Here is a 21,632-nt window from a genome sequence, read left to right as displayed (position 1 = left end):
TAGGGTTTCATTGCCCCATAACTCCACCCACAAACAGTATGTCCTGGCTACCTGCACTGCACACTGCACACATATTCATTCATGGTACTAAGGACTAATCTAACTAATATGTCTAATAAGGACTAATATGACCTAATAAGGACTAATCTAACTAATATGTCTTTCTCCCTTGGAGGGGCTAAGAATGGAATCTGCAGAGGTGAGTATGGCCTGAGGACAACGTAACATCCCCAGCTCTTTCTTATGCTCTCTCACTTTTATTTTATATTCATCTATATCCAATAATAGCTAAGTCAAGTTTCAACCGGGGAAATGGTGTCTATTGTAGGAGAAGAGATATTTGGTAGCCTCCAAGTCCTAGTGAAGTGGAAAATTAGGTTTTTGCTCACTAAGTTCTTGAAGTATGCCAGAACAGGCATCCAACATTAACTCTGAAACACACTCAATACTGGGTTAAATTTTCTCCCTTTTATTTTTTTTTTAATTCTTTTTTAATGTTTATTTATTTTTGAGACAGAGAGAGACAGAATCTGAGCATGGGAGGGGCAGAGAGAGGGAGACACAGAATCTGAAGCAGCCTCCAGGCTCTGAGCTGTCAACACAGAACCCGACGCGGGGCTGGAACCCACGAACCGCAAGATCTTGACCTGAGCTGAAGTCGACGCTTAACCAACTTAGCCACCCAGGCGCCCCAAATTTTCTCCCTTTTCTACTTCAAATTTCAATTTATGCTCAGCTACATGATCCAAACATGGTTCACAAGAAAGAATTATACAGTTTACAGAATGTCTTAGATCCATTCTTTCAATTACAAGTAACCAAACACCATCCCAAGTGGAGCGTAAGCAAAGCAAGGAATTTACTGTGTCACCTAATTGATAAATCCAGATGTGGCACAGCTTCAGATGTGTGCTGCAAAACATGACATCAGGGCTTGCTTGCTCTCCATCTTTTAGTTCTTCTACCTTTGTATTGACTTAATTCCCAGCCAGGTTCTTTCCGTGCTATTGAAAAGACAATATCGTCTCAGTGCGTACATCTTTCTACCTTACTAATCCTGAAAGACAGATTTTCCAGAGTGTAATAATGGTTAGTACTTTGGATTCTGCAAGAGAGATAATCTGAAGGCTTATATTACAAGCTTATCCTGAAACAATAATTCATAATTCTGATTGGCCAGGACTCAGAATTGCCACTGCCCTGGAGTCAGGAGTAGATCAGTCCCTCCCAATCACATGGCCTGAGAAATGAAGTAGGATGTCTCAGTAAAGCAAAACAGGAGCATTTTGTTAGTGAAGGGAGAAGGGATACCCAGAGGACAAAAATAACAAATGTTTCAGGCACATTTCAGCCATTATATTCCGAATATAAGAATGGAGTTTTTTCCCAAATTTGAACATAATGAACAATATTCCATTATCATTCTACCACACAGAAAGTAAAATGCCCAATAAAAATTCTGTGTCCTCGTAAATTAAAGTAGTAAAATATTAAAGTCCAATATTCTTCCCTTCACAATTTTCTTTTTTGGCTTAGTTCAACTCCACAGATTTCATTCAGAAGTCAGGGTAAATCAAAGACTTTTATCTGGCATTATGAGGCTTGAAAAATACATTATCCACTGAAATAAATGTAACTCTTTAAACATTTCCAAATTTTAAATAATCCATGACAGTTTCTTGTTTGTCAAGAGACAAGCTAGTATATAATAGCCCCTACCTCTTAATGTTTAGAAAACACAAACAATTCCTAGCTAGCTAGGCACATAACTGCATTGAATAAAGTTGGAATTGTGTTACTAAGGAAAAAAGGAGAGTAGATATTGTGGGAAAGGACCAATCTTTGCCACAAGCCATCATATTTATTTCCTTACATGCTCAGTAGGAGAAAAGAAAAACAGACCCAAAGTCCAAGGCATCCTTCTAACTAACACGACTATTTACACAGTTTTTATATTGGTAGGTTAAATAAAGACAAAAGAGATCATAGCCCATGGGTTAATTATCACAACAATAGTGAGAAAATTCAATTGCCAATGACAAGTATGGTCTATAAATGTAAGTGAACAAATATATTTTTCTAACATTTATGTTTTATAAGCTTTGTTTGCACTCATTGCTTAAAGTTCAAAGAGCACATTTTAAGGGAGAGCTACAGAACCTTTGTAGCTAACAGCTCAAAGTGAGAGGAGATTCTGATCTTCTTGATAAAAGATATGGGAACGAAAAATCATAGTGTTAATTGCAGAATCCATAAGGATTATATCTGAACATGGCCTTTGTTTTTCTTGGACAATTCCCTAACAAACGAGTGGTCAGGGTTTGGAGAATATTTACAAACCCACTTTTATTCCAAGATTTTATCATCAACCATTATAACATATATTTTAATTGTAACCAGGCAATAACTAAATGGTTATGATTTTTATTTCCACTGGAGGTTAGTTGTGCTGCCATTTGCTCTCCCATAAACCTTCAGGAAGCCCCAGGGTGTCCTTATCTCTGTACGCTTCTCCTTTACAATTCCCAAACCGGAACTGTTTGCGGGTCAATGAAAAGCAACTATGTCGGCCAGATGCTTTGCCTACATCTCACCTTTCCTCAGAATTTAATTCCCTAGATCTTGGATAGTCTTCACTACCCTGGAGTCAGCGTACAAATTCTTTCCCAACTTTGATTTTGTTGCTCCAGTAGGACCTGACTTCACCATTTCCGCAGCCAAGGCCAAGAAACAGGATAAAACGTAAAAGGTTAACATAATTCTTGTCAACAAATCGAAGATAGATGGAATCTTTAGCAGTTGGTCAGGTTCTGCCTACCCAGGTTCAGTACTAACAATCTAAAATCCAAAATCTTCCTCCAAAAGGGATCTGTCTGTATTTATCTTGGCCTTCGTGATTTGTAGCCAGAGTTGAAGAAAATCTAATTTGGGGATAATATTTTTTGACACTAATTACAGCTTTTCCATATCCATAGGGACCTCTAAGCTCTAGGAAATAGCCTTAAAGTCTTGGTCTGTGAGAGTGCTTGCCCCCCAGAAGGGAATCTCCATCCTTATTCTGCTTGAAGTTACCACCTACCCAACATCACTAACACCCAGACAACTGTCTCTATAGCAACACCAAGTCATGTATGGTAATAAATAAATAACTACATTAGCCAAGTCTGTAAAACCCACCAGTACATCAACCATCTACCTGTAGAGAATGTTGGCCCAAGTGATATCTCTCTTCTTAGAACTTCACACCATCCCTAATATCTTTGGGATGATTTATTTGTTATCGGTGTTAAGCTACCTAGTAGCATAAAACAAGGAAATGGAAGAGAAGAACATGTTCACATCACTTTTGGTTAAATAAGTCCAACAGTTAAGTACACTTCTATAACAATGTACCCTCCTTTTAAGGCACTTATCATAATCAAATGTTTACATTTATTTGTCTTATTACTTAACTATATGACTGTCTCCCCCACTAGACTCTCTACTCTTTGAGAGTAAGAAATATGTCTGGTTTACTCACCATTGAGTTAGTAGGACATAGTACCATGCCTAGCGTATAGTAGGCATTCAATACTTACTTGCTGCATGGAGAAATAAATAATGCTCCAGTAACATCTAAGCCTGGACTGGCTAGATTAACAACTCATTCTTGTATATAGTAAAGTGCACTAGGCCTAAAACAATAACTTGCAAAAAAGCACCTTCTCTACAAATACGAAATCAGTTTGATTCTTCACATGAATTTTCAAATAGAGAATACTAAATGGACAATGTAAAAAAAAAAAAATCCCTGGGGCACCTGGGTGGCTCAGTTGGTTAAGCGTCTGACTTTGTGGCTCAGGTCATGATCTCATGGTTCATGAGTTTGAGCCCCATTCAGCTCTGTGCTGACAGCTCAGAGCCTGGAGCCTGCTTTGGATTCTGTGTCTCCCTCTGTCTCTGCCCCCTGCCCGCTTGCCCTCTGTGTCTGTTTCTCTCAAAAATAAACATTTAAAAAGAAGAAGAAGAAGAAAAAGAAGTACAGAAATTGGATATAAGCAGTAAGAGACTTACGTATCAATTCGTTATTGTCATGCCATCCAAGCACATGATCAGTGAATTCTACAAAAGTATTGGAATGTGACTGTGACAATTAACACCAACAAAGCAGTACTTTATTACAGATGCTTAAGAAGCTTTGGCCTAAGTGGTTTAGCTTGGAAAGTTACAGTAAAGGTTTACCAATTGTTTAAAACAAACAAAACAATTTCTATTCATAAAATTATATAAAATATGTTTTGAGTAATAAGTTTATTAAATATCTGCTAGATTAATTATTTGCATAACATGTCAAAAGTAGCCAAATGAATTGACTTATTCTAGACAACGTTATCAAAGACAATGATGTTAATTACAGATTGATTCACCTGTTGTTGTTTTTCTTAATGTTTATTTTATTTTTGAGAGACAGAGGAACAGAGCACAAGTGGGGAGGGGTAGAGAGAAAGGTAGACACAGAATCCAAAGCAGACCCCTGGCAACGCGGGGCTCGAACTAAAAAACTGTGAGATCATGACCTGAGCCAAAGTCGTACGCTTAACGGACTGAGCCACCCAGGCGCCCCACACATTGATTCATCTTAAGGCATTCCTTTTGACAGTAGCTGGAGAACAGGAGGAATTGTCCATTTGAGCCAAGTAAACCAATAAATTAGCATTATATGACCAATAAAATTTATTTTCAGGTAGAAACATAAAGTTTGTTCTTTTTACTACTACAACTCTTCTTACAAATAAACTGTCTCCTAGGAAATATGAGGACTATTTTGAGAAATAGAATTTGGGAAGAGATATCAAAGCCTGATTTTCTCATAACGAATTTTGGAAGCTGAATGATTTCTTTATTTTAGTAAAATCTGTGTCTTTCAATAATGACTTCTGGAGGGAAAGGGAAAAATGCTGGCAATAGTCAGGAATGTAAGGTAGTATTGAACTTGCTTCAAGGTCGACCAAGGCCAAGACACAAGAAGAAGAAGAGAGACATTCTGAAAGTGGAGCCAGTTACATCAAATTGTCATTCAGGAGGATGCTTGTCGGACTCCTCTAGAAGTATGTGAAAAGTGAGATCAGAAGTTCAATGAGTCTTGAAATATAACTTAAAATGAGATGGAATCAGACATTTCAAAATTATAATTTGTTCTGACTGCACGTCTAGTAGCCTCTTTCAGTGGTCCTGTCTGATGGTTGGTAGAAGAAGCAGTGACCAGGTGCTCAAACTGAGTTCTTAGAAGATCACCAACACAAAGTCCCCAACCACAGAGTCCAGTTGTGACCCGAAGAGTCACATAATGTTCTGGTCCTAAGCTCTCTGGAGAGTGTGAGGGTAATGAGGGTCAATAGTTGAATAGGTTCAGTAACCTAAAAATTCCTTACTATTCATGCAACATGATGACCAAAGATACTCATTCCTATAATTTGTAGAGGAAACTCACAACCTTTAGAGGCAATGCTTAAAACATTAATGGAGTGAAGATTCAGAGAAGTTTATATGAACATAAAATCTGAAAAGGACTTATGAAGTGTTTGAATATGCTGTTCTTGGGATTATTTTTGTTAAGTTCTTTTTTTTTAATTTTTTTTAATGTTTATTTTTGAGACAGAGGGAGACAGAGTGCGAGTGGGGGGAGGGGCAGAAAGAGAGGGAGACACGGAATCCAAAGCAGGCTCCAGGCTCCGAGCTGTCAGCACAGAGCCCGATGCGGGGCTCTAAATCACAGACCGCGAGATCATGACCTGAGCCAAAGTTGGACACTCAACCGACTGAGCCACCCAGGTGCCCCTATTTTTGTTAAATTCTTTAACAAACAGATAACTGAAGGTCCAAGTCCTTGAGTTACCCAATTAATTACAACTTGTTAGTCAAGTGTACTACGTGAAGAAGTTGAGGAGTGTTCCAACCAAAGATGGACTTAAAATTTACAAAATTTTGACCATTTTCCTGTCTTATCAAGACGGACCAACTTAAATGCAGTTCAACACGTTTGAGGGGCGCCTGGGTGGCGCAGTCAGTTAAGCGTCCGACTTCAGCCAGGTCACGATCTCGCGCTCCGTGAGTTCGAGCCCCGCGTCAGGCTCTGGGCTGATGGCTCAGAGCCTGGAGCCTGTTTCCGATTCTGTGTCTCCCTCTCTCTCTGCCCCTCCCCCGTTCATGCTCTGTCTCTCTCTGTCCCAAAAATAAATAAACGTTGAAAAAAAAATTAAAAAAAAATGCAGTTCAACACGTTTGAGAAGACAAACTCAGAATGTACTCTCTGAATTTATTGTATTTTAAGTATTTGGCAGCCGTACAGTAACAGGTCAAATAGGATAAGAATTTGAGACCCTTTCCTGTGATTCTGTCTCACCAGCCTTGTTGACTTTCTTTTTTGCTGTTGTTTTTTATTTCCCCCTCAGCACACAGCACTTACCAAACCAGGAACTTTAGGTCTAAGACCCACATCTTTCCAAACATGAAACAGACCAAATGTTATCAAGTATCTGTTGATAAGAGAAGAAGAATCTTCACCTTCAAGAGATTCATGGCAGGTTGAAACATTCTAGGAAAAAATAGAGTAGAATAAAAATGTTCCTCACTCTTTCTAACTCTTCTCAAAATTATCATTTCAACGGTCAATATGAAGATATGGCCGGACTCAAGAATACCTACGATCACGTCAAATAAACAAAGACATTTAGTCTAAGCCTAGGACAAAGCAAATAATGAGTTCATTATAACATAATCAGTAACACCGTCTCAGGGGTTAACATACATGTGAATTTTTCCTAAATATAAGGAAAAATATATATATATTTTCTAAATATTTCCAAATTTGCCCCATAGTCTGCCATTTAATGACGCAAAATTTTATATGTAAATGCATTGAGACCTAAGTGTTCCATTAAATTGACACAGCTCTTTGTCAAGAAATGCAACATCTTAAAACAGTTTTCCTTAGATCTGCTTTTTTTTCTTCTACAGCTTTTCTTGTACCCACAAAAGTTTTCACAAATAATTATAATGCATAATATGTAATTAAATTAAAATATTATCACAACTTAATTAAACATCAAAACAGGCACCCTCTGCCTTGGTGGGAGGGATAGATACATAAAATAAATCATATACAAAACCAAATCCGGGAGGAAAAAACTTTGCAGGGATATATGGATCAAAGAACTTAACAGCTCGGTCTTTACCATTTTCCCCCTTTATAGTTGAAGAGAAAAAGGCATAAAACTTTGCACTTGAAGAAAGCTATTTTATAAAATTTCAGGTTGCCTCTACACCTACAGTATTGAAATCCACCCCAAATCAAACAACCTACACATGAAGACTGTACATTAGTCTTCCTGCCAAGCCACAATTCTGGAGATAAATCTTGGAATTTGGAAGGCAATCTCCACAGAATCTGCCAAATATGAAAATATACAACCATTATCTATATGCAGCTTAAAGTTCATTCTGTTGGCACCAATTGGATGAAATAACTCACTCCAGCCAAAGACAACGAATCTAGCAGGGTTTTTGAAGAAAGGGAGATTGCTGTCTTTCTGGAACAGGTCATGTGCACAGGTCCTGGGCAAGCTGGAAAGGAAGCCAAACAAGTTTTACTTCACACTATTTCTTTTTTTTTTTTAATGTTTTATTTATTTTTGACACAGAGGCAGAGCATGAGCAGGGGAGGGGCAGAGAGAGAGGGAGACACAGAATCCGAAGAAGGCTCCAGGCTCTGAGCTGTCAGCACAGAGCCTGACTCGGGGCTTGAACTCACAAGCCGTGAGATCATGACCTGAGCCGAAGAAGTCAGACGCCCAACCGACTGAGCCACCCAAGCGCCCCGCTTCACACTATTGCTGAGAAGAATGAAACTGGGTATTGACTGGGGACAGCCTGGAGGTTCAAGTACCTACTATTTCGTATCATTTTAATTAATTGGTGCTAATCTGTGTGATTTAGAAAAAAAAAACCCTATATACTTCTAAGAGAGTTGTAATTCATGCTCTTTTTATTTTTCTAAATCTAATGCTCTGCTTAGCATGGTTCTGCTTTTAGAGCACACCTTGTTGATCTATGCTTAAACTGAACTGTACACATTCTAATCTCTGAGAGCTTTTATAATAACTATTCTTAAATTATACACATCAATAATGCCAAAGACTATTAAGTATACTAGATCCCTTCATATAACAGGAGTTTGAAGTCAAAGTTTTACTCGGGGAACTGTCATTAACATTTTTCTGTAGTCCCTCTTCTACTAAGACATTCTTTAGTTTATACTGGAGCCCAGTCAGTTTATGTAGCTTATACTGGAGCCTGGTCAAATTCTTCCACACTCTTCCTGCATTTCTTTATATAACGACCCCCATTCCCCAAACTCAATCTCTGTTGTTAATTTCCTGAGGATTGTATAGAATGTTGTCTAAATGAGAAACATCAGTTCTAAGGATGTAGGCAATGCTTTAATTGATCAGATAAACATGGTCCATTTAGTTTTGCTTTAACTCAGACTTCAAAGTACCAAGCTGTATGTTTGCTTCATTTTGGCAGAAGCAAAAAGCCTGAAACTCTTCAGGAGGTAAGGAAGCAGTGGAAATTAGGCATCTGCCCAAAATCTAGGATGAAGAATAAACACTTAAAACCTATTTTAATTTCTACTTTGAACTGAAAAGAAAAGGACTCATGAGAACATTTGAAGACAGGAAAAGGACAATTTTCAAGACCATGAACTTGAACCCATTTGACAGCAGAGGATGTGGTTTCAGGGCCACAGAATATTGGTCTTTCTTCATTAAAGTTCCATCAGCCCTATCAAGATGAAACACGGGTTCTAACATTTCCTTCACTCTTCCACCTGCTGTGTTAGCCCTGGGTACCGACTTGCCTGGGGAGGATTTATACATGCACTTTTGAACTTCTAATAGAGTCTCTCTTTTGAGTAACCATTTAAAAGAAGATTAAATTTAATTAGACTGTATCTTTTTCCTGTGACATGCTGCCTTCAAAGTCCACTTTATTACATTCTTCTACCCCAGCAGTGTACTAATGCTGGCTGGCACAGGGCACCTTCAGATACAGGAGGAAAGGAAAGATATAGTTATATACACACACACACACACACACACACACACTTAATCCCTTGGGAGCATTTTGGGGATGCCTGACATCTGACATCTGTGCCAGCCCAGCAACGCACCTGAGCAAATGTGACTCCAGGATCCACCGGGACTTGTGACAATGCCCAGGAATAACCTGAGCTCTCCACGTGTCACCTTGGGTTCTATCATCTCACACCCTATTCGTTTCTTTGTTTCCATGTTCCCTCATTCACTGAATTTGTTGATAATCACTACACATTGGTAGTGAGCACCCACCCACTTATGAAGAAACATTCGTTTTATCCGAAAACCTACGAGTGATTTAATTAATGATCATTCCAGTCTTAATTTGCTCTTGAGACTACATTTAGGCATTTGCTATTATTTCTTCAAGCACATGTCAATGTGCTAAAGATTAACGAGAAGCCCATACCTCAATCCCCGGTCATCCATGAGATCCTGTAGGAAATCTCTAGGTGTAAGATTCGGTAATTTTTCTTTGTACTGGTAGACTTTTGAGAGAAGGGAAAGAAATACGACAAAGAGAAGCAGACATAAAAAGAAAAGAAAAAGTCAGCATTTTCAACGTGTACTGAAGACACATGCCTCTTAAAGAGGAAAGGAAAAGCGACTGCATTGCTATGCGTTTGGTCCCATCCATAGTGTGGAAAAGCGCCGATGAATGTGGCTTTATCTCGTCATAATCGTGTTGTTGCTTTAGCCAGGATGCCGTGGCATTTTACCAACCTTTCCCTACACGGTCAGATTTTAACAAAGACAAAGAAGAAAGAAAACAAACAGTTTTTAGAGCAAGTTCTCCTTCCTTTTGGTATGTTTTTCTGCAACGCTGGGGTGTCCCCGGGGCCCTGGCTGCAGGCTCACTGCTGTCGTCCCCGGGGCCCCAAGGCGCCCCCGCTGCCCAGGCAGGGGGAGGCAGAAGGGTTGTTGGCGATCTTTCAGTTTTTGCTTTTCAACCGGCATGACAGTGCACAGCAGTCGAGTCTATTCTTTCATTTTTCACTGGTGTGAGGGTGTGCAGTCACTTAGCAAAAGAAACCACCGGCAGCTAAAGGGAGCAAAGAGGGAAAAAAGGAACAGGCCAGCCTGGCCTTTCTTTGGGACCTGAAACTGCCTGAGGTTAATTGCTCGCATAAGAAGAATAACTGGCGGCGCCTAATTGAATTTTTATGGAAATAAACAGGTGGCAGATTTACTGTAGCTGTGGGGATAGTAGGGGGCGTAATGCGGTAGCCACATTAACCTGTTTAATTTAATAGCTTCGGTACTGGTAGAAAAAAAAGGCAATGTTGCTCGTTGAGTCAGTTGGATGCCAAATGTAAATAACTACAATTACCCTAGCATGCCCATGTGGTTGAGCAAAATAAGGGCATCGTGCCAGCTTTGACTTGGTTTTCATGTTTATTAATTAAGCTTCTAGAAGTTTCAAAATAAAAGTTTTAACCCACAAAGCACCCTGGAAAAAAGAGGAAGTGGGAAGAATTTGACAAAGGGAAGACAACTGACAGACAGACAAAGGCTCTGCTAACACTAAGAGCTTAGCACAAGTCTTTGACCCAGAGGCTTTGCTAAGTCTACACGGGGCACCAGGATGAACTAAATGCTAACTTTGCACTATGCTTCCCCCTAGTGGTTTAGTTTTAGAAGTGCATTTTTATATTAAGGAACAAAAAATTGGGGACCATCTGGTGAAACATGCGAAGGGCACCGGTAGCTTATTAATGTACCCGATTACTTTTAAGCCAAGTAATAAAAACGAGAGTTTCCATTTAAAGTTTTGCCAACTTGTATTCAGGCAAAAAAAATATATATATATGAACTGTTCGTACATATATATATATATATGAATATATATACACACACTTTTTTTTATAACAGAAATTGAAACACACCTTAAAAAAAAACAAATATTGATAAGAGACAGAAGCAATTGCTCTCATGGAGACACCACCCCAGCATTGTGAACATAAAGGTGAATGAAACATGGGCCTCCTCTGCCAAATTTCCCAGGCTTAAAGGGTGGACAGATTCCCAGCCAAGTAATTTAAATATAAAGCAGAGTTTGCTAAGCACTGAAAAAGGCACAAAATAGAGAGCACCAGAAAGTCATTTTACAAATGAGAAATCTTTTACCTTATTTGAATCACCAGACCAAATACCTAAAAGCCAACATTATCAGAACCAGAGGAGTTTAGTCAGACGTTACAATCCAACTTGGAACGTTTTCTGTTTATCTTCACTATTTTAGAGTAAGCTAGTAAAATGTGAGAGGGACTGAAAGGGTGCTCTCCTTCTCCATCGGTTTTGGTTTGTTTGCTTTTAAGTGCAAAAACCTCTAGTGAATTCTTGCTAAGTGCAGCTTGCTGTACAACCGCACTCCAGGGGGACCCGTACCTTAGCTGCTGAGTCCTTCAGTGCATGGTCTCAGGCTCTTCTCTTCTCTCTCTGTGATTTCCCCACAGCTCTGGCTTCATTTCCAATTCATGGACCAGCGACCCCTGTATTTATTATGCATTTCATCACCAAACCGGTTCTCATTCCTCACCCCCGTGTCTGTTTTCACTTAACATCTTCACATAAATGTGTCAGGCTTCTCCATCTCTACAGGTCCAAGAATGAACTTATGATCATTGCCCCAAGTTTATTCCCCACCCCTCAAAGCAAATGAGCCAAGAATCAGACTCACTCCAGATACTTCAGATTGTGTATATATGTATATTTACAATATATACACACATATATATACATATACTATACAAGCCAGAAATTTTAGATAGAAAGATGATAGATGGATAGATAAATAATCTTCTGCTCTACAAGCCAGAAATATGAGAATACTGCTTTACATTTTCTACTTCCATGTGCCCAATTTTCAAATCATTATCAATAGGCCATCACCAATCCTATTAATATCACTTCCTAGATATCTCATAAATTTACCTATTTCTATGTCCATACAACAAACCCTCCCTTGGATTGCTGTAATAGATCAATACTATATTTTGTTACTCTCTGATTAAACCCACAGTGCAGTCAGAGAAGTCTTTTAAATATCTGAACATGACATTTCTTTACCTAAAACTATGCACTTGGGGCGCGTGGGTGGCTCAGGCAATTGAACATCTGACTCTTGATTTTGGCTCAGCTCATGATCCCAGGTCATGGTATCGAGCCCCATTTTGAGCTTTGTGCTGAGTATGGAGCCTGCTTAAGATTCTGTCTCTTTCTCCCTCTGGCACTCTCCCCCATTTGCTTGCACTCTCTTTCTCTAAAAAACAAAAACAAAAGTTAAAAAAAAAATACATGTGTTTGATTTCGCATTGCTCTTAAGACTGGCAAATCCAACCAGTTTAGCCCTTGTCTATTACTTCAGCCTCCTCTCTGGCCACTTTGGCCCAGGCCATCGCCACTCCAGGTAGAGGGTCTTTCATTCAGTTCTTTAGATACACTCTTCTGTCCCGTGGTGGGTGGTGTTTTGGCCCTTCCCCTTTGATTAAGCTAATACCTACCTCTGCCTCAGAGCTCATGTGAAGTGTCACTTGCTGAAGGAAGACTTTCCTTATCTCTCCTGCTGTTTCCTTCAAACCTTCCCTGCACGCACTTACACACAAATGCCAGACAACATGAGCTCATAGAATTATCTTGATCAATGCCAGTCTTCTCCATTGTACCCAACATCCAGCAAAGTATGAAACTTGGTTGGTACTGAATACATGTTTATTAAATGGATAACTGGGTACAATTTATAACCACTCAATGTACCTCTGTGTCTTTTACATAGGCCTAAATGGAGACATGAAAAGAATCCTCACCCGGACATCATTCATGCTTTGATGATGTCTTTTAACTTTTGTGATTCACCTATGGATTCAATATTACTTTGAATTTTAGTACTTGAGTAGGTAAGGTCAAGTCCAGAAGCTTGGCAATTTCAATCTTGCTAGCTCTATTCATGGTACAGGGACCCAGTGGGGGACTCAGCCAATTGCTTATGAGACTTATTCCACTTATATCCTCAGAAAAATAACCCCAAGACTGGAACACCTAGAGGGAGACTCGGATCGAAACTCTATGTATAAACCTGAAGTACAATTTGTCATTCTGATCAGTAGACCACAGTGATAGTCTCAGTCTCCATGAATTAGGTAGCTCAGAATCAGTGTTTAACAATACTCCAAAGCTCCAGTTATCTCCCTTTCCCAGGGCATGTTGGCTATATGTATTTTTACTATACAGAATTTTATGCCTTCTTTGTATTCTTTTCACATATAGATAATACCTGGCATGAAATGTGTGTGCAGCCAGATTCTAGGATGGTTTTGTATCAGCATGACCTGAAATGAAATGAAATAGACTTATTTTTGTCACAAAGTCAAGACAATAACACTTGGTACCTAATAATGTTTACGTGAATGTTGACTCCTCAAAGCACATTACCCTCACAATGTAATACTGTTATTCTTGATGGTTGCTAGATTGTTGGTATCAAAGAGCAATAGTCTTTGGAATTCTTTCTTCAAAAGGACAAAATTTCCCAGCCATTCTGAGTGAACCAAGAGCATAGAACTGAGTTGATCAGATTAAGAGCTATTTATCTGTACCACATAGTAAATGGCCAACAAGTAGCCTTCGGTGAAGGCTAAGAAGGAGATTAATTGCACATCAAGCAATATTGCTGAATCCATCATTAAGTAATTCTTGCTTATGGAGCTAACTCAAATATGATAATTGGGCTAGAGTGAGCAACTTCCTGCAATGGGGGCCTGTGTCAGACCTATGCTTTCCAGTCGTGGAGTGTTTTCATAACACAAATCAAGAAGGACTAATGTGCTATTACATATTTCAGTTAAGGGACCCCTGATCAGCCAACCACTATGAAAGTTTCCTGTAATTCAGAACATTCGGACTGCTGAACTTGACCTGCTGCCTACTATGGCCACCACAACAATTTTGTCTTTTACTTTTGAATGCTGCACTTGACCTCCACTGCCCTACACCAGTTTTTTTCTCCTATCAATCAGGGAAACCATTTCAACTGAAGCATCTGCCACTGATATCCTCAGCCTAGAAGAACAGTACAAACTCCTCAAAACTGCTGCCAGTCCCCTCGCCAATACATTTCTTAAGACCTTGGTAATGATCTAGACTTCTTGGGGGACAAATTAGGGTAAAGATTACTTATATATGGTAATTTTACCCCAGAGTACTTACTACCCTTCTCTGTGTTAGTTAAAGAATTTCTAGAATCTCAAGTTCACTATCTTAAGTCTCCACTGAATTGAGATTATAGTCAAACAAATGAGCCAAGAAACAGGCCCACTCAAGCTAGCTCAGAATGATACAGTCATCACTTTGAAAAATTATGCTTTACCTATCCAAGGCCAGTCACTGTTATTAGTCATTATAATTCTTATGTATAGTCCCAAGTTTTATCATCATAAAAATGAAAGGAGAAAACCTCATCCAGGTTTCACAGCGCAATTGACTCCTCTGGGACATGTCAGCCTCTGACCAGTAGTTAGAAGTTTGGAGATAATGGGAGGTTTGTAGATTCTGAAGAGGAGCAGAATATACCACCCCAAAATATGCCACTTTGGATACTGATTATTTTGAATTTAACTTACTTGAGACCCAGACAGTACAAAAAGAACACTCTGACCCTCATTTGTTCCCCTGAATCTTTCACATGAAAGTATCCTTTTTAAGAAGAAAGATAGTAGACATCCTTATAGCCAGGGATAGGAAATTCGGGGCTGTGAGGCTGTATACACAAACCTTGTTACTTTTTCACCAATTAGTTACCCCAAGCCCAAATCCCTTTTTTTTGTCAACTCTTCACAAGTTTACTGCTTTCTTGTCTAAAATGTATGAGAGCTGCCTGCTTTGGTCATGTCTTTGAGTCTTATATTTTTATGGGCTCCCATACAAATGAAATGGTGTTTGTGTTTCTTCTGTCACTCTGTCTTATGTCAATTTAACTATAAGACCAACCAAAGAACTTAGAAGGGAAGAAGGAAAAAGTTCTCCTCTACAGTTCCAAGGGGTGAATTGGCTCTCTCTCTTGCAAAGTTAGCCCCTGGGAAAACAGGAATACAATCCCCAAGCAAGAAGAGATAGACCTATCAAATAATGAAGGAAGTACTTCTGAAATCCCAAGAACAGGGATGTGCTGGTAAATGTTTAACAACCCACTCTCCAGCAAGAGGGGGAGGGGAATCCTGATTTGCAGCATTTAAAATACTCTGTGGCTTACTTCAAGTGGTCGGCATAATACTGTGCCCCACTGAACACATAGTGGGAAGAGATAAATGCTCCGCCCTCATGAGCCATAAAAAGCCAGGTCCAGAACACCACCACAGAGGGGGATGGGATGAGGGTGAGGGTAGAGGAGGTGAGAAGTTCAAGGAACTGCAAGCCTTTGGAATCAGCTCACATGGTCTGATTCTGATGCTTTAGGGTTCAACATTTTTCTGATCAGTGCTCTCACTTTCACACAAGAAGACAGCAAGACCAAAGGTAATTTTATCATAATTCGGCAACGATATCAAACCCTGAGTTTCATTTTCAAGTACATGGTTGTTGAAAGATGCTGAGAGAATGAAGAGACTCTTTTAGCATTATCAGAGTTTCTGAGATTCAGTCTTTGCCATAATCAAGAATTTAAGGAGAGAAACTTACCATGTGCCTTTGTCATCTATTCAATGCTCTCAAAACATTCTCGGCAACCCTATAGTCTTTTATTTTATCTGTTTAATGATAGTGGCAACTTGGTTCTCCCAAAGCCTTACCTTGAATAGGCATTTGATTCCAAGGGAGTCTTTCATTCCAGAGACCCGTAGGCTGTGTTTAATTAGCTCTTTCACCACTGCATGCAATGGGCTGCCAAGGTCGCTGAAGATGAATGGAATTTCATTGCTTTCAGCCCCAGTCTGAAAACCAGCCACATCCTCACTCCTAACCCCACTTTCCCTAAGGTTCCATTACATTAAACCCATTCCCAAGTACCTTTCTCTGTATCGGTGAGGTCTTTAACTCAAAAGAACATAAACCAAATATGTTAAAAGTAAGGGATGAAAGGAGTTTATGGTAAAAGTATTAGGCAGCTTTCAGAATTATGGGAAACTTGGAAAATTAGGCTCAGAAAGCAGAAAGGAACCAAGAGAGATAATCAATGGGAAACACTGAAGAGAGAAAGTCTAATTTAGGACACCAGAGGCTCTATAACTAGCACCGTCACCTCTGTTCCAGGCTCTGCTGCTGCCCCTCTGCGAATAAATTCTCCTCTGTCCCCAGGTGGGAACCATCTGACTGCCAAACCAGTACTAGGTGCTGTGTCCTAGCTTCCTGGGGGTACAAAGAGCATCTGATCTCTTTATCCTTGAACATGAAACCCTGCTTCCCGCTAAGAAGTAGAAACCCGAGGATTTACACCAAACAGAAAGAGCACTCAGATGCAGAATAGTATAAAACTATGACAATTGTCCTCGGTAGATAGGAATTGTGCACTCTTATAGAACAGTTTCAAAGAATGGGGGAGCAGAAAATGGGATTGTAATGAAAACAGGAGTAGAATAAATGAAGGAAATTGATGACAGGAACTGTAGACCAATCTTTTCAAAGTTTTGTGGGAGTAAAAGTGAGAGTAGCTTGAAGGGCAACACAGTGTTGAAAGTAATGCTTTATTTCTCTTTCTAAAGGATAAATGCAAGCCAATCAGAGGACGTATTTAAGAGAAAAAAGCTGAATATTTCAGTAATTAAGGGATTAATGGAAAATGAACGGAATCGGGCAAAATTAAGAACACACGTGTCTGGGCTAACTTCATGAGGAGGAGGGTAATTTTCTACCTCACATCGGAGAAAAGGAAAGAATTAATGAGGGAAGGGATGCTGTGAGTTGAAGGAAGGCAGGTTGCAGTCGTTTATAAAAAGAGTTCTCTCAAATAGTCTTGATCTTTTTTACTCCAACAGAAGATAAGAACAGTGTTCAATGTTGAAGGAATGAGTCAGAGTTAGGTACCCGGGGTGAGTGGAAAACATTTAGAAAAGCTTTGATGAAGAGCGATAGTGAACTATGCATGAATAAATGATGTACTAGTGGAATTGAGGACCACTTCCTATCTCGCCGCCTAAAAAGCTGTTTCAAAATAGTCACTAAAGTTGGGCTGATAGATTTTTCCATTAGGGGAAAAAAAGAAAGTGTATACTAAACCCAGCTTCCCCAGCCCTGGTAACAGCCTTCGATGTGATTATGCAAACAACAGATGCAAAAGGAGATTTTAGCCACACACCCACACACATAAAATGCACGAATACCTTCTTGTAGTTTTAGTAAGTGGAATAAAATATTGCAAGAGGATGGAATGATTGTGGCAGATGGTAAATGAGTCCCAGGTTTCAGTGTCTGGGGCAGCTTTAGCTTAGGCTCTGCGGTGTCTTTGATGGCTATTTAAAGGAACTGGAATTTCACCACCCATTAAGAGTACAGATCAGGCCTCAGCTTCACCTTGGTCTTCCGAGGCTTGTCTCTTTCCGCAGAATCTTCCAGATGCATTCTGTAATGACACTGTATCAAGCCACCGAGATCACCCGCCAAAGCCCAATCTGCTACCGGAATCTTCCTAGAAGAAAAGGATGTTTCATCAGAAGCAGTCATTCATCCTAGCCCACACCTCGCCTGCTTCTGATCTTCCGCTGTTAAAAACATAACACACTGGAGGAAGATTGTGCTATATTTCATGAGTGCTCTGTGCCGCCACCAAGGGACAGTTCCATCTGTTATTTGCTCTCAGCTTTGCTTACTGATAAAACAGGAAGGACAGCTTGCTGATGGGCTCTTTGAAGCAAACGGCTCCTCTCTTTCCTGCAATTAATGTTTATAAATTATTTCTACAGCGGATGGTATGTGTGGCACCATGATTTCAAAATTAGTTTCAATAAATTAAGGGCCTGCATTCATTACAAGAGTGGCTTGATTACAATGCAACTCGTGGAGTTTAGGATGCGCCCCGCCTTTTGCGAAAATTGCTCGATGACATCCAACACTGCCGTTAATTCTGTTCATTATCGACCCCTCACGAGAAGATCTCAAGATCATATGTTCTGTTGTTGAAACGTCATTTTGTTCAGTATATGCAAATGTTAGCTGTTCATGGAAAACAGGATTCAGGGTACTGCAAAACTTCAGACTCCAGGTTAATAGCCCTTAGGCTGTAGCAAAGTGAAATGGCTTATGGGAACAAAGCACAAATACGGGTGTGTTTGCTTTTTTGGACTGATTACTCAGTTATTCCAATCATCCACCATTCTTTGGGTAGAGAAATAATTGTATATTTTCTGGCCTCTGCACTATTTTGAAAGGGATTTTCATAGACCTAGAATATAAATCGCTTTTTTTTTTAATTGGAAAACATTCTTTTACCTTGACTTGTCACATTTCCTTTATTTCCTTGTCTCAATATCCATGACCAAATTTGCCTGCATTTTTTAAAAACTAATTATATTCCCCTTTTATATGGTGGTATGTTTTCTAGGAAATAGGGACTTTGAAATTTCTATTAGGCTTGTCACTTGAAAGTTTTAGACTAGGAAATTTAACTTTCCAAGCAACACCTACCAGTTAAAAGTATGAATAAGAAAAAAAAATGGGCTCATGATTTCTGAGGACTAGCTATTGGGGAGAGAATCCTTTGAGCAATGTAACAGTCTATAAAGAGATTCTGAAAAGCCCAGGGAGGCCACTATCTCTTCATCTTTGTTTGAAACTGAGAAATAGAACTTTTGCAAGGAGGGAGAATCAAGAGTAGACAGGAATACCAAGATTGTTGGTTAAAGAAAATAATACGGCACACCCTGAAAGTATGACTCCCTAGAAAATATTACTAATGAATGAGTAAATGAAAGAAAGAATTACTAGAACATAAAGGTAGAAAAATAAGTAGGAAGCACCCTCCTACTATTAACAGGGTGTATTTGGGAGAAGTAATTTTGTATAAAGGAAACGCAGGCCAGTGGTGTTGTGCAATTTGTGACCATTTCATTTTATTTCATAATAACTCATGGAAGACAAGACCTGTGTTGCTTGTGCCCATTGCTCCGTGAGAGTACTTTAGAAAGCACAGCAGCTGATTGCACAAAATAAAATCTATTACATGTTTTGAAAGATTCACGTGAGTGGAATTTGAATTAGGACATTCTTGGTCAACGCCATCATTCAATGAGAGATAAGATAAAGCCCCTTGAAGATGGGGCCACACACATTAATAAGGAGCAGAAAAAACAAAACATTCAGAAGTTTTACTTAACATTAAATCTGGGTCATCCTTTTTTTTTTTTTTTTTTTTTTTTTTAATCTTCCAAGTAGCCAGCTGTTCTTCGTAGTCTGGAGCGGTATTCAAAACGGCAATGATTGAATGATGATGTAACGAGAAACTAATAGAACACAGTTATGAAGAGACTAGGTTGAGTACAATTAGTTTTCTTTAAATGCCTTTCGGTGAGATTACAAGAAATAATTACCAACAAGGTAATGCTGTTGTTAAAAGGAACAAGGGCATTATTAGTCTACATGTGGTGAATAAGAACAATGACATAATTTTCCTATTGAATATAGTCATCTCTCTTTGGAGAAATTTAGATAATCCAGGAGCCATTGGAATGATTAGACATTTGACAAAACACTCTGGTCATTTTATAGTCCTCAAGTATTTGGGGAGATAGAAGTATTGACAAAGGTTAGAGGAGAAAATAGATTAATGCATACAATATGTTTCCAGGCGTGGGCTGAACCCAGAGGATATACTAAGGATCTCCTACCATGTAACAGCCAGCAAGAAGCGGTAAGTCCGCATCTTTCATAATTCCTAAGAACACCCACATGAATAAAATTGAGAATATAATATGAAAGACTGAAGTAAAATCTAGGGAAATGTACACAGGACCTGAAAGATCCCAGCCTTTTTTCTGAGTCTTTGATAAACACATATACTGTCATGTTTCAAATAGTTGACGGCCATCCTTCTTACAGACCTGTTTATTACGATCAGTCTCAATATTATTCCCTGTGATGCAGTTTAGAAAATAAATTTGTGCATTTAGTAAATGAACCAAATCATAAGCAACTGCATTTTTGCTCCATAGTTGGTTGCTTTGATTACTCGTACACTTAACTAGTCAACTTTAGAAGGGAAAATGTTCATTTTCCTTTGATGGAAATTAAGTACTTATTTTTAGAAAACTAAAAACAATCAAGGCATCCATTGTGCTCTTTTCCCATGAAAGTTGACTGATGTTTAAGAGTGACTAGGACCACATAATGACTGGCTACTAGTAACAAGTGGCTTTCTTTTAATATGGAATTTAAATGAGTTTTTAATGATCTATTTTCAGAATATTCCATATTCTAATAAAGTGACATAGTGGAAATGGGCAGCACAAGAATAGTATTCAAGAGAAAGGCTAGATGTATAAATAAAGGCGACATAATAAAGAAACAAAATTGTGTAGGCATTAAAACTACCTATCATATGGGGCACCTGGGTGGCTCAGTTGGTTAGGCGTCCAACTCCTGATTTCGGCTCAGGTCATGATCTCGCAGTTTCGTGAGTTCAAGCCCGCATCAGGCTCTGCTGACAGCTTAGAGACTGGAGCCTGCTCTAGATTCTGTGTCTCCCTCTCTCTCTGCCCCCACCCCCCCCCACTCACACTGTCTCTGTCTCTCTTAAAGTAAATAAATAAACTTAAAATTTTTTGTCTTAACTACCTATCGCTTAAATAGGTATTTTTCTTCAAAGTAACCTACACAAAAGTTATTACTCCAATAATAACTTTGTTCTAAGTATTTTTAAAACACCATTTTTGGAATCAACTCTGTACATAATACCAGTCATACAGAAAATCGGGCACTGTCACTTCCCGTATCCCATATCAAGCCACGGAAGAGCTTGAATTCCGCCTCCTCTTTCAATATATCAAAATAGATATTCTTTACTCAGACTAGTTACTGCCTCCTCATTTTATTGACAGAGCCATACAATTATATTGAAGAAGTAAAAAATAAAACTCTTAGAACTACTTATTTAAATACAGATTCATGGTTCCTAAATTGTTTTCATTCTAGTTTGCTGAATAGACGACCTGACCGCCCGTGAGTCAACCCACTAATCCACTCCTCCTTGACTATTGATCTGGTTACACGGGGCTACTCTGTATCACCAGATAAACATTTAGGAAGAAAAGTGGCCTACACTGTCCCGCCTAAATGTCACAATCTTGGGGATGTATTTTGGTCTGCAATTGCCACTTTAAACCAGTTCAATACTAGTGCAAATTCCGCCGCCAGTTTGGGACTATTATCATTCCTGGCATAGTTGTTTACAATCCTAAGAATGGTCATGTTCCTCCATTTAGGAGGACAGAAGTCTGAGGATCAAACGCTCTTAAATTACCATCTCCAATCTAAACAAAGCCTGTCAGCTCTTATCATTATGAGAAGAATTATTGT

The 21,632-nt window shown here is 39.1% G+C and overlaps 1 long non-coding RNA gene across 1 annotated transcript; it reads right to left on the bottom strand.

Annotated features, from left to right (window-relative positions):
• Positions 1 to 6,275: 6,275 nt before the first annotated feature.
• LOC123384937 lies at positions 6,276 to 18,755 on the bottom strand. Its single transcript, XR_006596748.1, has 3 exons — positions 17,637 to 18,755; positions 11,526 to 13,465; positions 6,276 to 7,602 (listed from the first exon to the last, which is right to left on the bottom strand). It is a non-coding gene; the product is annotated as an uncharacterized LOC123384937 (long non-coding RNA).
• Between the last annotated feature and the right edge of the window lie 2,877 nt (positions 18,756 to 21,632).

Source organism: Felis catus, chromosome B1 (assembly GCF_018350175.1).
Source record: "Felis catus isolate Fca126 chromosome B1, F.catus_Fca126_mat1.0, whole genome shotgun sequence".
NCBI classification, from domain to species: Eukaryota; Metazoa; Chordata; class Mammalia; order Carnivora; family Felidae; genus Felis; species Felis catus.
The sequence above is the reverse complement of the archived record's forward strand: the minus strand, read 5'-3'. Positions and strand labels throughout refer to the sequence as shown.